We start from the raw sequence: 16,212 nt of genomic DNA, 5'->3' as shown, positions 1-16,212 counted from the left end.
AACGGATTATAAAATGGATTTAAAAGGGATTCAAAAGGGAATATTTCGTGACGTCTGACGGATGTATTTATCTCCCATAGCTCAAAACCTATTAGCCGTAGAAAGCTGAAATTTTGTATATGGAACTGTAGAGACATTACGTTACTTTGAAGAAGGAGACGAGAAAAAGGAGCAGCGCCTTCGCCGGGACTCGAAAATCGGACCTCTGATACTCGTCAAGTGTGCTGGCCATTAAACCACAAAGGCATGCTAAGAAGGCGGAAGCAACATCTTAACTGCTGTAAAATCTAGTTCTGTATTTATCTTCTTTATTGTAATAAGCAATATCAAAAGTAGATATATATGATATTGTAGTTTTTGCAGAAGATCAAAACCATTTCACACTTAAGTGATGAACGAGAAGACTCTTACTTAGATAACGACTGGTGCGAAAAATCACAACTGGCTTGACGGCTAAAACATCATTTTTACTATGAGCAGAAACAATTATGCAGAAATACATTTTTGTTTAAATTGTATAACACTATGGATGCTAAACGTATCCCACAATATCTATGTGCAAATTTACATATTAAAAAATAAAGAAGGAAGGCGAAGCTAGAGACGTGGCTAAAGCAGCCGCAGGCTAAAAACGTAATGACTCAACAGCCGCAGGCTAAAAATGTAATGCTTACTCCCTGCGGTCGTAGTTATAGCCGGAAAGTCTTTATTCTGTGTATTAGTTAATCTTAAGCAGCGACTAGGGCGATTCAGCAATGAACATACTGCAGGGAAAGAGTGACGTAACATACTGCAGTGGCGAAAAATGATGAAAAGCATATCTTTTGGTATGTTTAATTAAAATTTATGAACTGGAAGGTTTGCTGCTAGTTGGTTGCAATTCAGTTTAACAATTTTGTTTCCCGTTTTATATTTTATATACATACACCTTATATTATATATATATATATATATCTTCATTATATGCGGCTTAAGTGTCTGTTTGTCGTCGATAGTTTATTGGTTGCCTGCGTAACTGTACTAGCCTATGGGGTGAAGTTGCCACGGCATTCAAATAGTCCATATACACTGATACCATACATGCAGTTATCATTGTTTTAATTAAATTATCAGGGTATTTAAGAATATTTAAGTATTTTTAATTCATACAATTGTTGCTTATTATGCATTTAACTGTATTTATATATGAATTATCTAGAAACTTGCAAGCGTTGAGAAATTAAAAGAGACGAAACCAACTAACGAGTTATGCGTAGTACATCTCATCAGGTAGGTTTTACCAAACTCCTATGCTAAATATCCTTTCGCGTAAAAAGTTTTAAAATTTTGCCCGATTTTATTCCGACATTGTATTTTAAACTGAATGCTCAGCTGAACGCAAATTGAGCGTGTCAGGGTGAACTTAAACATTTGTTTGCATTAGCAATCATCTGCTTTTGAAATCGTTTACAACTGAACGCAAATTGAGCGTGTCAGGGGGAACGTGAACACTTGTTTGCATTAGCAATCATCTGTTTATAATCAATTTATAATATCTAAAACAACGGTCATTTCGTATGACCCCCGGGCTTTCCAGTATATACCTGACACAGGCCCATGGATGGGAAGGTGTTTTCCTTGCAATCCTTTTATTTCTTAACTCCTTCAGCACAGCGAGCTCCTACATATGTGAATATGTGAAGTTCAAAATTTTATTCGTTATAAAACTCTTCAAAAATGATTGATAGTTTTACATATGAAACTGTCTTTTATTAAAGCCAGGAGTGTCGTAGCAAAAGTATACTTTGATGAGCTTCTGAATGAGCCTGGATACCTGATACGTCATACGCAGTAATTCAGCATATGAGGCTCATAGATGCGAAGCCGTTTTCTTTGCGATCCGTTTCTTTCTTATACTCCTTCAATCAGGTATCCTTGGCTCTGAAATGAGTTGGATATCTGATACTCTGATGAGCCTCTGAATGAGCCTGGATACTTGATACCTGATATGCTGGAATTGAGCATATCAAGCCTCATGGATGCGAAGCCGCTTTCCTTGCAATCCTTTTATTTCTTATACTCCTTCAGCACAGCAAGCTCATAGATATGAAACACTGTCATGTTCAAAATTTTACTCTTATACAACTCTTCAAAAGTAACAGGTAAGTTTATATATGAAACTGTCTTATATTAAAACCAGTAGTGTAATAACAAAGGTATACGGTATCCTTGGCTCTGAAATGAGCCTGATACTGAGCCTCTGAATGAGCCTGGATACCTGATACATGATATGCAGAAATTCATCATATCAGGCTCATGGATGTGAAGCCCTTTTCTTTGCAGTCTTTTTAATTCCTATACTTCTCCAATCAGGTATTCTTCGCTAAAATTCGCTCTAAAATGACCTGAGCTTGGATACCTGATACTATGATAAGCCTCTGAATGAGCCTGGAAACCTGATACTATGAACCTTCAGCATATCAGGCTCATGGATGCGAAGCCATTTTCCTTGCAATCCTTTTGTGTCTTATACTCCATCATCTCAGCAAGCTTATACCTATGAGAGCATTGTCAAGTTCAAACTTTTACTCTTATAAAACTCTTCAAAGGTAACGGATAAGTTTATGTATGAAACTGTCTTATATTAAAACCAATAGTGTAATAACGAAAGTATCAGGTATCCTTGGCTCTGAAATGAGAGGATATTCGAACATAAAACTGTGCGTTTAAAAAATATAAAAAAGAAACTATTGAAGCGGCCAGATGCATTTATAAATGCACAAAAAATACTTGATCTTGAGAGAATTTAAAGACGTTACACTGACTGAGATTAATGAGAAACAGCTCTAAAGGAAGATAACATTCCACTATTACTACCTTGCATCAAACACGCGAGTAGATAATTTACAGAAGCTCATTTTTTATTCTCCGAGTATATTCCTGCATTTATTCCAAAAATGTAATCAGTCTCTCAAAAAATGCCGTATTTCATCTACGCTGTAGGTTATGAAGTATTATATCATTCTTTTCTATGGCTATCTCACCATCTTCAGTAATTCCATATTACATTTGCAAGTCAAGCAAAGGAAGAATTAAAAAATATCGCTAGAACAAGCAAGCAAACAGATTACTGTTTCATCAAATAGAGATAAATTATAAGTCGTAATGACTAAAGTGTCACCCTCGATGTTTGGATATGCCATAAAACAGGTCTGATTGAAGCTTGCTTTGTGACTGATAATTTTTCTTTAATTTTTGTTGACGAGTTAAAGACCTTCGAAGTCCTTGGTTTCAAGGTTCTGAAGCGTTTGAGTAATTGTTCATTTAGTGGCAGGTGAGAGATTGATGTGTTAATTTTTGTGTGGTAAGAAGAAGACTGATTTTATACGAAACCAATTAGCAAAACGCTTTTCGTGGCTCTGCATACAAAATCGCTTATTAACTAATAGATCTTGCAGAAAATAAAAAAATAAAAATAAAAAAAAAAAAAAACTTTAGGAAAATGATTACTTACTTCAGCTAGATTTACTTACGTACAACGAGAAATGAGAACTAAGTAAGTAATAGTTTAATATGTGAAATTCATTTTAAGAATTGCACAATTAGTAAATAAAATATTTAAAAATTAACTTATCCATTTTTCATTTACAAATGAAAATAAAATTTGGCTTACTTGAGGATTTATATATACTAGATTTTAATAAGAAATATACTGCTGTAAACGTTTTTTAACTATCTGAGTTAAATTGATTGTATTTTCGTTTTTAAATTGATTGTATTTCCTTTTTTTACTTCTTTGGACGATGTAAACGAAGTATGGTAATCACGAAAAATTCCGGGTACCATATTTCAAAGAAAATATCCATTTTGACCGCTATCGAAGGCAATGTAACGATGTTTTTGCCTGACATCTGTAAATAAGGACAGAATAAAGGATTCTTTTTTGTAAAATAAAACTAACTTTTTAGTGACGTCTGTACGTATTTAGATACGTAAGTATCCCCAAACGAATTATTAAACAGATTTAAAAAAAGATTCAGAAAAGATATTTTCGTGTCGTCTGAACGTACGCACGTACGAATCTCGCATAATTCAAAATCGAGTAGCCTCAGAACATTGAAATTTTTTATATAGGACTGGTATAACATGTAGTTGGGCACCTTCTTTTTTAGTTGCAATCAGCCGCACCAAAAGCATATATTTATTCATTTATATACATTTGGTGTTTTTTCTTTAATGGTTTTAAATTGAATTTCTGTTCCTTAGAGATGGTATATGAAAAGTTATTATAAATTATTATGAATTATTGGTTACACATACACACACACACACACACACATATATATATGTATGTATGTGTGTATGTGTAATATAAATATATATGTAAATCAAAATTATAATTTAAACTTACGGTAACCCTTTAATTCTCCCTCTCTGTTTTAAAAATCGTAATAACTTCTCTGGATTGCGTCATTTCTAGATCATTCCATCTTGCATGGCCATATTAAGCTATCATCGGTTCCGCACGCATTCAATGTATTAAGAGCCTGCCCATTGCTGATGACATAATAATTGGAAACTGAAACTTTTAACTCAAACCAAAACTTTTCTCTTCGTGTGCTGCCATATTGGATAACTACGCACTTTAGCTTTTGTCTCTGCAGTGATTGTGATCAATTTCGCTGGGCTCGTTTCCTGTCCAAATAATATCAAAAATGTAAATGTTCTTCAATAGGCACGACTAGAGTGCCAAGCGAACTGTGGCTACAAACGTCAGTTGCAAATTAAAATGGAATTAAAACTGCCTCGATTGGCAAGTTTTTTAGATATTACAAAGACAACATATTAGTATACTACGCAATCAGAATTCTTCCTCTTCAATATGGATCCACCGTCTATCCTATGTAGCTATTACGCATCAACGCTGCTCCGGCTTTTGCTTGCTATTATCACTATATATATATATATACACACATACACTACTGTTACATACCCCATATCCTCTGTTACTCGGCTCAGTGATCTCAGTTTTATTTTTTTTATATGTTGATAAATTGCGCCTTTTTTGCTTTAAAAATGATTGAATTATGTTGTTCATATCATATTCGGTTAAGGTTTTTATGCCCTTAATTAATCTGCATGCAATAGCTGTAGAACTATCAACAATTTAAAAGCTGTTTATGTGCGGCTAAGCCTAATTTTTTTAAAATGGTAGCCATATTTGTTTACATTTGAAACTTAGCCGAATTGTGAATTAAGACTTTTTGCACTTTCAGTATCTTTTTGCCGAGTGAGACCAAAAGAAAACTTTTAGCTTTGTGTACCGAAAAATCTGCCTTCTTGCCTGCTGGTCGAATTGTTATCATTATTATTTTTTTCGCAGAAACTTTAATTTTAGTAGTATTTTTTTTTAATTGTTTTAATTGTATTTGGTTTTTATGTTTTGCTATAACTTTCAAATTTTAATGAAAATATTTTGAGTTTTTATGTTTTTTCCTTTTTTTCCTTGGGCCTTGCCGCGAAGTGAGAACTAAATTAATTGAATGACAAATTAATGAAATTGGAGGAAATATGTTTAAACAAAATGCTGAAAAAAATGCGTATAACTACAAGGAAGTCACGTGGTGTACACATCAGCCTTTTTATGTTGTTATAAAGCTTTCCACATTTATTAACTTAACCATTTTTTACATTTTATGTGACAATTTTTATGGTGTACTTTTGAGCAACCACACTTGTGGCCCATTATTTTAGAAGTGTTTATTTCTTTGGTAGAGATGTAATCTTGTGATTATGAGGTCCAAAGTTTAAATTGCGAAAGTAGCTCGATTAGAAGTCGAGATACAGGAACTCTCCTGATGTGTCTTGGCAACAGTTTTTGACGAAAGGTTGGTGACATTTGGCGATTTCTATCTCCCTTGATAAATTTCTATAAGTTTCTGAAAAATTTATTTTGGAAGCCGTAGGAGCAATGTTTCTCAATGCTTCAAGAAGGCAGGATAATCCTACACAAATATGACTCTAAGAGCTATGACTTAAGCCAATTCAGACGCTAGTGGACATTAAAGAGTTAATTGAATAAACCTTTTTCAGCTGTACTTTAGAGTTAACTTTGTGAGAGATACTGGAAATCTGGAATACTTCTTGAGCATTAATTAAAGAGAATTTATCTTATCCTTTTTCTCTCCTTAAGCAGTTTACAGCTATTTATTTTGCTATATAGTGTAATTTATCGCAATAAATTGGAAATTTCTTCTTAGAAGACGTATAGAAGCGATCTCCATGAACCTGTAGCTCACAATAATACAAAGCATATAAGTATTGTTACGAATTTTCTGTACAGATTTAGTGAAAAATGTGGAATTGTTGTATTTTTCTGTATAATGTAATATGAGAAGCTTGAAAAAAATGACGCTGTGCTGGAAAAATCAGAACACAGTGGTAAGTCTATTGCCAAATCTGACAAGAAATCGCCAAAAGTTGCCAAAATTGGCTACCAAATGGCGACATTTTGATCCGGTCTCTGTAAAACTTTAACAGGTTTTGTTACTGAATAACTGTAATTACTCTATATATAACCTTATCCGGCTTCATATGCCATCCAGGAATTTCTAGAAGCAGAAAGTACCAGAAATCTCTTGGCAGCTGGGAGAAAAAGGCCTAAGAGAGCATTACTTTCTCAGTTGTAGTTTTTAGTTCAGCCTGAGTTCGGAGAACTGAGATATCTCCGGGTTAGCTTCGCTCTTTAGATTCGTTTTGCATTGCGTTGGGTTTAACGCTCATATTAGTTTGAAGTCTAACTGCTGATTGTGCTATGTGGTACTGTGGAGAGTTGTACAAGTATTTTGGTGGAAAGTTACAGCACTGTGAAGTGTTTCTTTGGATAAAATAAATTATATTAAGCTATCATCGGTTCCGCACGCATTCAATGTATTACGAGTTCGTACGCTTTCAGCAAATTTTTAAGCTGTAAAATATGCGTTCTGAAGTTCCTGCCGACTTATGCAATTCCTGTTGAAGTTTCAGGAACAAATCAGCATATGGTAAAAATATACATACGATTTGAAATGATGAGTGCAAAACTTACTTTTTCCCTCATTGTCTCATTGACAGAAACTGTCACTGGAATACAGAAATGTTAGACTTTGTGGGGTCTGATTTTGTTTTCTTACTAGTTCGTTTTAGCCTTTCCTTTAAACCAGGGTTTCTTAAACTTTCTGGTGTGGAAAACCCTAATATTTATGAAAAATTTGTGGGACCCCCGTAAGCATCGAGCAAATCCGACACATGCGTGAGTGAAACTATCAGTTTCTTTACTTGTACTGTAACGTTCTATTGCAGTTTTAGGCCGTCGAATTTAATTTTTAAAGTAAAATGAACGTTTCTATAACAAAAAGTGCGTCGAAACGTTTTCGGTTTTTCTTTCACTGTATTGTCTTATCTTTAGCTAGTTTCAGATACATTATCTTATATATATGCGGCTTAAGTGTTTGTCGCCGATAGTTTATTGGTTACTTGCGTAACTGTAAATTGTTTTATTCCCCGTGCAGTGCAGCGCGTGGCGAATATTATGAGAAAGCTAAGCCGGAAAAATTAAAAATACAAGTGCACGTGTCCAAAACATTTAATAAATAAATCTAACACCTATATATAATAGAATTTGGAAATATGCAACCGGAAAAAACCGGCGACGATAAAAATACAAATAAAATGAAATAAATAAATATCTTTATTATATGCGGCTTAAGTGTCTGTTTGTCGCCAATAGTTTTTTGGTTGCTTGCGTAACTATAGTAGCCAATGGGGTGAAGTTGCCACGGCACAGGGTTGCCGTTTCAATTGAGACGTAGACAATTTCCTGTAAAACTTGCCTTTGCTATGACCATCCGTAAGTCCCAGGGTCAAACGCTTAAGCATGTTGGCATTTTTTTACCACAGCCTGCATTTGGACACGGTCAACTGTATGTTGCCTGTTCAAGAGTTCGTGAAAGAACGGACGTAAAATTAAAAATAATGGATGGTCCTTTGCAAGGCGAACTTAAAAATGATGGAAAGATCTATACAAGAAATGTTGTGTACAAAGAGATCTTTGACATGTGAATTAACATTTTATTATTTAAATGACATTTATTTATTGAGCAAGCGGTGGCTCTTAAGAAATGTACCGCCAGTGGTTTCCTTCATTGCACTGTACTTTTAAGCAATTAAGCAAGTAGAAGTGGGAAACCCCGTGGGGCAGTAAGCATGCCCTGGGTTTGAATTAGCAGACACCTTTGCACAAATCATTTTAATTACAATTAATAATATCTAGAACAGCGGTCATTTCGTATGACCACCGGGCTTTCTAGTGTAAAAATATGTGGTTATATAAAATTATGCAAAGTAGGGTAGAAACCTACTATTTAAACTGATGTGTGAGTTACTTCATTCAGAGCGTGTTCTTCCTTTCAGCCACGTTGTTTCGCTATTAGTTAAAGCTATCTGTTTGACGCTGCATATTAACTGCCGGCTAGTCTACGTAGGTTTTATTAGTCAAGAGCCAACTATGCGTTAAATAGCTCTGTGCTGCTTTGACTGATTATTCAGTTTAGATTTATGTTAACTTTACGTTCCGTTTTTGAGTTACCGTTAAAAGTGTAGACCAGGTATTTGTAACTATGAGAAAGGCCTTCTGTTAACTATTCTTGAGTGAATAAAGTGATCATTTTACTCTTCTTGAGTTGTTACTGCTACAACACAACTTGACGAATACTCGTTTCACAATTCTAGTAAGTTCTCGATTCAAGATCTTTTCAATTTAACTAGAATCTTATAACTTAATTAACCAAATGTCTCAAAATTTAATTACACATTAAGAGCCATTTGTGTCCAGCAACATATATTAGCCTAAAAGTCCACTTGTATTAGTTTGGATAGTGTAGCATGCATTGATATTCGGGCGCATGTTCTAATGTACTAATGGAAGTAAATTTTGTGTATAATTGAACGAAATGATGTTTAGTTGGCCCAATGGTATATAAAGCTTTGGTGGATAAAACATAACTTTTTGTCCTCTTAAATCTTATCCATTTTATATGCCCAAAAGTATAGAAACAAACTGGGGTCTAAAAACGGATATAAATGTGATATTCCGTTTTATTAATATGCTATATGATACTGGGGAACATTTATGATATTGTTAAGAATTGTTAAGAATTGTTAAGAATATTGTTAGATAATTTTATGAAATTTTACGTAAAACTGTTGTATTTTTCTGTATAATGTAGCATAAAACGCTGAGATAATTGACACTATGCGAGAAAAATAAGCATACAGAGGTAAGTTCATTTAACATTGAGTAGATAGCTATCTCGCCAAATTAGCGAGATATCGCCAAGATGGCAACGGTTTTGGTGACAAAAATTAGTCAACAAATTTGGAAAGAAATGGCTAAAAGTCCCCAAATTGGGCGACCATTTGGCGACATTTAGATCCGCTCCTAGTATCACCGTAATAGAAATTATAATTGAATACCTGCAATTGGTTTTATATGTAACTGTAACCGTATCCGGCCCTCATATGCCTTCCAGTAATTTCAAGGAGCGGAAAGTATAAGAAATCTCTCGGTGGCCGGGAGGAAATTATATAAGACCGACCAGAGGATCAGTTCCTCAGTTGTTGTTGTTGTGAGTTGTTATTTCAGAGTGACTTCGGAGTAATGGGAGCTTCGCCTTTTAGATGCTCTTGGCATTGCGTTGTGTTTAACGCTTTGCATCACATTGTTTGAAATGTAACTACTGATTGTACTCTGATACTGTGAACACCTTAACGAGTACTTCAGTGGAAAGTTCGAGAACTGTGAAGTGTTTCTTTTGAGAAAATAAATGTTATTAAGCTATGATCGGTTCCGGTGCATTCAATATCTATTACGAGCTCGCTCGTACGTAATAGCTAGGAACCAAAGTACACCCGTATATGCGACTACGGCGTCTTCTTATAATATAACTAAATCAATTACTGAAGAAAAAGTGGACATTTTAAACGAATTGTAGTATTTTTTATTAAATATTTGAATGTTTTAGCTATTAAGTATAATTCACAAATAGATAATTTTCTTTTATCAACACTACAATTTTTTAAAAATAATTTACACCCGAATTATTGCATTCGCTACTTAAAGACCTATCGGCATAATGTGTATAATCCTAATGGCTCCGTCGCTGCTTCAGTTCAGAAAGAAATGTAATTTCCTCCAGCCAGCAAATATCAGATGCAATTATTTTGACATCGTTTGAATGTACATTCCATGTTTTTTTAAATTTTTTTAATCATTATTTTTTTTTATTTTTGTCCTTGCCCTTGGTGAGCAAAGATCATGCCAAAAATTACGATACTTCTGAAGATCAAGATTTCTTCTTTCTTCCCCCCCTCCCAATCTCATTCCTTTCGTTACATTTTTCTCAAAACCAAAAGGACTGCCGATTGTAATTACGTCGTAGTCGTTCTCAACTGTTCTTCTTCCCCCTTACCCCCTCTACACTTCGAACCGATCGTTTATTTCTGAATCAGCTTATTTTATTTTTATTCCTCCATCATAATTACTTTCATTAAATTCAGAAGACAGAGCAAAACCGATTTGAAGGACGAATAAAAAGAAAAAGTTATATTTCTGCTTAGAAATTTAAGCGAAAGCCTAACTTCAAATTGCAACTCAGGGCAAGCAAATATAAAATAATGTGCGAAAATAAGGAGGGAAGTGAAGTAGAAAAAAATCCTATGCTCCATCACTTTGATTTCAGCGTCATTTAACTCGGATTCTAAATTGTAACCTGATGTTTTATTAGGAATGCTCCCAAATTATATAATTAAAATACTACATACCTATTTCATGGATTATAAAATTACAAGGTAATTTTTTTATATTCGTAATATTTCACTAAGTTATGTCATGCATAATTCTCTGCAAAAAGCTGACATATGTTGGAATACACGCGCTTAAACTATTCTGAACAAACTACTTGTTTAAATATAGGAATTTGTAGTACTTGCATGATAACATTATAAAGAGGAATTATTATAAAAGGTGTGGTAAATGTCACAAGTTGTCTATTTAATGGCGCTATATTTAAAAAATGTGAACGTTAGTGTTATAATAAAGTGTCGTATTAATTTAATTATGGTATATAAAACTTTATCCTCTTGATAGGATTATGTTGAAAAGTGTAAAGTGTACGTTTATGATAAAAAAAAAACTGTCGTCTTAATTTAATCATGAGACGTAAAAATTTAAATATCACATTGAGGTATAAACTAAAGCCTCTCTTAATAGCAGAAGAAGCATTGGAAATTAATAAAGTGTAAGCAATATCAAAGCATTTCATACCTGACTTGGTTATCACTATAATAAATGGTGCCTTTGTCAAACATACAATTAGAGGTTTAGAGTTATACTTTATTGTTACCTGTCGCAAAAGATTCCTACTCTTTCCTTTTCTGCATTTGTAAATTTTCTCTTTTTTCCCCCTCGAACGTTTTAAGCGTATGGAGGGAAAACTGGTGATTAAAATATCTGAAAATAGCAACAATGTACAAATATCACATTGCACAGAAAAAGAAAAACTATTAAAAGATGTTTCTTCCTTTTACATTTAACAAACTATTTCATTTTTTACTTCCTCGTACGAAGTAAAAGAAATGTTGTAATCGCGAAAATGTTCGGGTTCCATATTTCAACGGAAATATCCATTTTGACTATTTTCTTTTTGTGTGATAACTTATAAGTATTGACAGAATAAAGTCTCTTTTCTTAAAAACAGACTATAAAATGAATATAAAATGGATGCAAAAGGGATTTCTTCGTGACATCAGTATGTACGTATGCATGCATCTCGCATAGTTGAAAAGCGACTAGTCGTAGAACGTTGAAATTTTGTATATTAGACTGCTATAACATCTATTTGAGCATCCACCTTTTTTATTTCAATCGGCAATGGTAACTAGGTGTATATATATTTGTGTGTGCGCGTGTATATATAGTATATATATGTGCGTGTGTGTGTGTGCGTGTATATATAGTATATATATAAAATTATCTCCTTACCCGTCTGAAAAATATTTACCGGCCATTATATTCGCAATCGTTGGACGTAATCATATACTTCCAAGTACAAAAGTGTTTTAAACAACAAATATTCAGGATTAGGTAATGCCAAATTAAAAAAAGTATTATATTACGCCCAAAGGAGCGCTCTTTTTTAACGCTTTGAGTTTTACATTTATTTATTAAATATCATGTCCTTCGTACTTAAAGTACGAAGGACTTAAAGTACTTACTACTTCGTACTTAAAGTACTTACTACTTCGTACTAAAGTACTTAGCCATAAAATTTAATTCAACAGCAATATCCCAAACTATTTAAAAGAGAATATTTTTAGAATTTCCCATACAGTATCGCACTGGAGATAATTTCTTTTTCCGTAGAGCGTTGACATTGCTCGCTTTGAAATCGTTGAGTTTCTTAATCGAAAGTACGAAATATTTTTTAAAAGGTATTTCTCCCGCCTTCTTAGAATGCCTTCGTGGCGTAGTGGTCAGCACGCTTGGCATGGTCCGTGGTTCGAGTCCCGGGGAAGGCACTGCTCATTTTTCATCTCTCCTATTTCGAAAAATTTCTAATGTCTCTACATCTTAATGAAAAATATGCAAAAGAATTCTTAATAAAAAACATCAAATAGATAAGGATATAAATTCCAAATTTCAAATTTGGGCTTCCATATGCCCATATTCGGGTTGAGACGTATGTTATTCAAAATTTTATGGCTCTAGGTACCGTTATTTTTTCGCAATGCGAAAAACATACATACACTTATGCAGATTCGTTTATTTTCTTTAATTCATCATTTAATTTCTTTAAATATTATACGGGCTCTAATATTTGCTGGCCGCAGTTTAAAAAGTCATTCGCCGTTTATAGTGAATCGACGCAAAATGCCAAAACGAAATTAATAGCTCTTCTGAGCTAACCCTATTTTGGGCTACAAAATTTAATTTTCGTCAACTAGTAAAATCTAACATTTAATACGCTCTAAATGTTCCTATGCTTGTATTTGGGAAACTTTTTACACTCAGTTTGAAAAAGTAAAATGGTAAGAATTTTGACTCCAGTACGACAAAAATTGATACAAAATATTTAATTTAAAAATTCGCAATTTTTAAGCCATTTTCAGCTTGCTTTGAAGGATCGATTAATTAGGCCAAAATTTTTCAATGAAATGAGTTTATACGAAGTGTTAAATAATCGGTGAGCTCAGCCATTCCCGTTCGACTTTTTAACGAGCACGTATCCGGCCACTGGAATGGAGGAATTTTTTGTATATGCACTAGTCTTGCTAATAAATTTGTAGCAAATATTAGGAGTTTTTTTCGAGGCAGCAAATGTGAATGATCAAAACTGTTCTCGCTGAATTCAAACGACGGATGTTGCACTTACTAGCTAGCCATGTTAACTCCTTACACCACGCGAAATAGCTCATATTGGGAAATGCAATAATTTCTTACATTCTCCACCACTTAAAAGTAAGACTGGAATAGGCACAAGATCCAGCTGACCAAATTCAAGGGGCGACAAGATTTTTATTACCCGATTTTTATTGAGGTGTTTCTCTAAAGTCTTAGAATTTTCAAAGTGAAAAAATGGAAAGGAAAAACTGTGCCCTCGAAGGAATCAGAGTCATGGATCTTCTAACAGGTGCATAGAAGTGGTAACCACTTACACCACGACACCACACACGGGGTTTGAGATAATTTATTACAAACTTAGTGGATCAAGAATAAGATCTGATGCCGCTTATGTAGCGGTAGCTTACTTTAATTTAATTTAATTCAATGATACTTGGGACCGATTTTAGTTTGACTTCTCATTTCTTCAGCTAGCAAGTTAATAGTTACATTTTATTAACGTTTTAGTTGAGCCTTTGGCAGTTTGATTTAGTTCTATAAAACCAAAAGAAAAAACACTTTTGTTGTTTCCTGCGAGGAACTGTAAATATTTTTTTTTTATTTTTTTTTTATTTTCACTTAATGTTAAATTATCTCTTAATATTAAATTTCATTTAATGTTGAATTAAATGCTAACTAAATGTGAATTAATGTTAAATTTCACTTAGAATAGTAAGAATGGGAGTTTACTCAAAACTCTGTTCTTGAAAGTGTAGAAGATACAAGAAGTGGGACGGGTTTAACTACTATTTATTCTTCACAGTTTACAGGGCCCACCAGCGGCCGAGCGGTAAAGACGCTGAACACTGGTAGTTCGGTCCGAGGTTCGAATCCCGCGAACGGGCTGGCTGCATGGGCGTTTTCGTGGTTTTCCCCATGTGTAACGTGTATACGAGCCAGTTTTCCCTAGAAAGTCCTTCACGAAGGCATCCCTCCCTTTAGGCAGATAGCCCTCGTGTGCTTTGCCATAATTAAATAAATAATCCAATCATAGTTTACAGTTGTTCCCGCACTTCGTGATACATAGAGCAGTTCTTATTGCCTGAAAAGTAAAAATAAGAACTACAAACGAACTAAATTTAAATAAGAGATAAACTCAAATACTTTACAAAGACTAGTAACGCGGAGATTGGCCTTTTAATCTCTACGTATGTAGTACGCAGAACGCGGGAAATGTTCAATACGTCTTCAGTATCTAGAGGACTAAATTTTGGTCTTAAAGGCAGACAGCAACTGACTGAAGCGCGCCTGAGATAAGATAGCGAGAAGTTTCTCTCTAATTCCTTCTTGGCTAAAAGCCACAACTTAAATACTACTTAACATTTTGCATAACTAAAACTAACCGCGTTTATTCTGGCCGGAATGTTAAATTTCACTCAATGTGAAAGTCAGGATGGTCGAATGTAAGCACGATTGTAAATTATTTAATTATTATTACACAAAATATCTATTGAGAAAATGGCAACAGCTAATTTCTGGATGTCATTCTATTTATAATTTTTAAAAATATACATTGAGATGATGTACGCTTGAAATGTTTAATGGTACGATGCAGTAAGTACGTTTGTTATGTTATGTACGTTTACGAATACGCTACATGTAGGTTATTAAGATTTATCTTTAAATAAATGTTTGTCTTTTACAACCATTTTACGAGTGATTAATTTAACTACAAAAGGAAGTTAACAAGTGTCAAATTCAAATAAATTCAAATTAAGTTAATTACTTTCAGGTGGCTTGCAGAAGTTAAGGAAATGTGAAAGTATGCTTGAAACCTCAAAGTTCTGGTTTAGAGAAGTTAAGTCTGAGTATATTGGTAAGTAAACTCTACAAGATCATTTAGTTATGTAAATAGTACAGGATTTAAATTTATGGTTGACTTAGTTATTTTCATTGTGTTTGTTTTTATTTGCTTTTAAAAGTTTAAGGGGTGTTGGAACCCAAAAATCTTCAAAAAAGGGTGATTTCGGATTTTTGCATTTTAAAGTTCTCTACACTTTTGTCTTTCTAAAAATACCATTCTTTAATCTCTACGAAATTAGAATTGTAAAAAATCTAGTTTTAATTTGTCATCGAATGCTTTAATAAGTGAGGATTTTTACATAAAAACGCGTTTTCCTCCGAACGGGATTTTTTTATACTCGATGTGCCTTTTCTCGGGAACTACTGCTCACAGGTATCTAAAATTTCTATCGCTTATTTATTAGGTTTCCTAATATTTACTGAAATGCGCTTTTTGTGATAACTAAGAAAAAAAGAATTAACAAAAATTTTTGTGTGTGAGAAAAGTGCTAAATTTTACTATGCCTAACAAAATATTCTGTAAAATTGTATAAAATTAAACATGTTTCAAAAGCTCTTTTCTGTATAATCGAATAGGTATACTTTAATTACACAAAAAATTTCAAGCGTGTATCTACAAATTTTTAGGAAAGGTACATCGAAAATGGCCAATTTAACATTGTCGGTATAGGGGTTGCTGATACCCCTTAAGAATTTTTAGAAAACAATCAGTTACCGTTTTTTATATTTTGTTTCATGTAGCAGATGTGGGATGTTTTAACGTTTCTTTTAACTTATAATTAAATTCTTTTATAAAAAAATTAGCAAGTGGGAGGAAAATAATATCCAGGAAAAAAACTTAATGCAAGTGGTTTCTTATTACACAGAGAGCCATTTAATGTTTTTTTATACTAAATTATGAATTTTCTTTTATGCTAAAATCTTTTTTAAGGAAATTAGAAATTGCTTCTAGG

General features: G+C 33.5%; 1 protein-coding gene across 1 annotated transcript in view; it reads left to right on the top strand.

Annotated features, from left to right (window-relative positions):
* LOC118184643 (uncharacterized) overlaps nucleotides 1–15,287 on the top strand; it is a 343,022-nt gene extending 327,735 nt beyond the window's left edge. Inside the window, exon 4 of the mRNA XM_085817647.1 lies at nucleotides 15,189–15,287. The gene's annotated coding sequence lies outside the window, so the exon portion shown is untranslated. The remainder of the gene's footprint in view (nucleotides 1–15,188) is intronic.
* Nucleotides 15,288–16,212: the final 925 nt, after the last annotated feature.

This window comes from Stegodyphus dumicola, chromosome 5 (genome assembly GCF_044657685.1).
Source record: "Stegodyphus dumicola isolate Sdum_Otavi_A_Nest chromosome 5, ASM4465768v1".
Lineage (NCBI taxonomy): Eukaryota > Metazoa > Arthropoda > Arachnida > Araneae > Eresidae > Stegodyphus > Stegodyphus dumicola.
The sequence above is the reverse complement of the archived record's forward strand: the minus strand, read 5'-3'. Positions and strand labels throughout refer to the sequence as shown.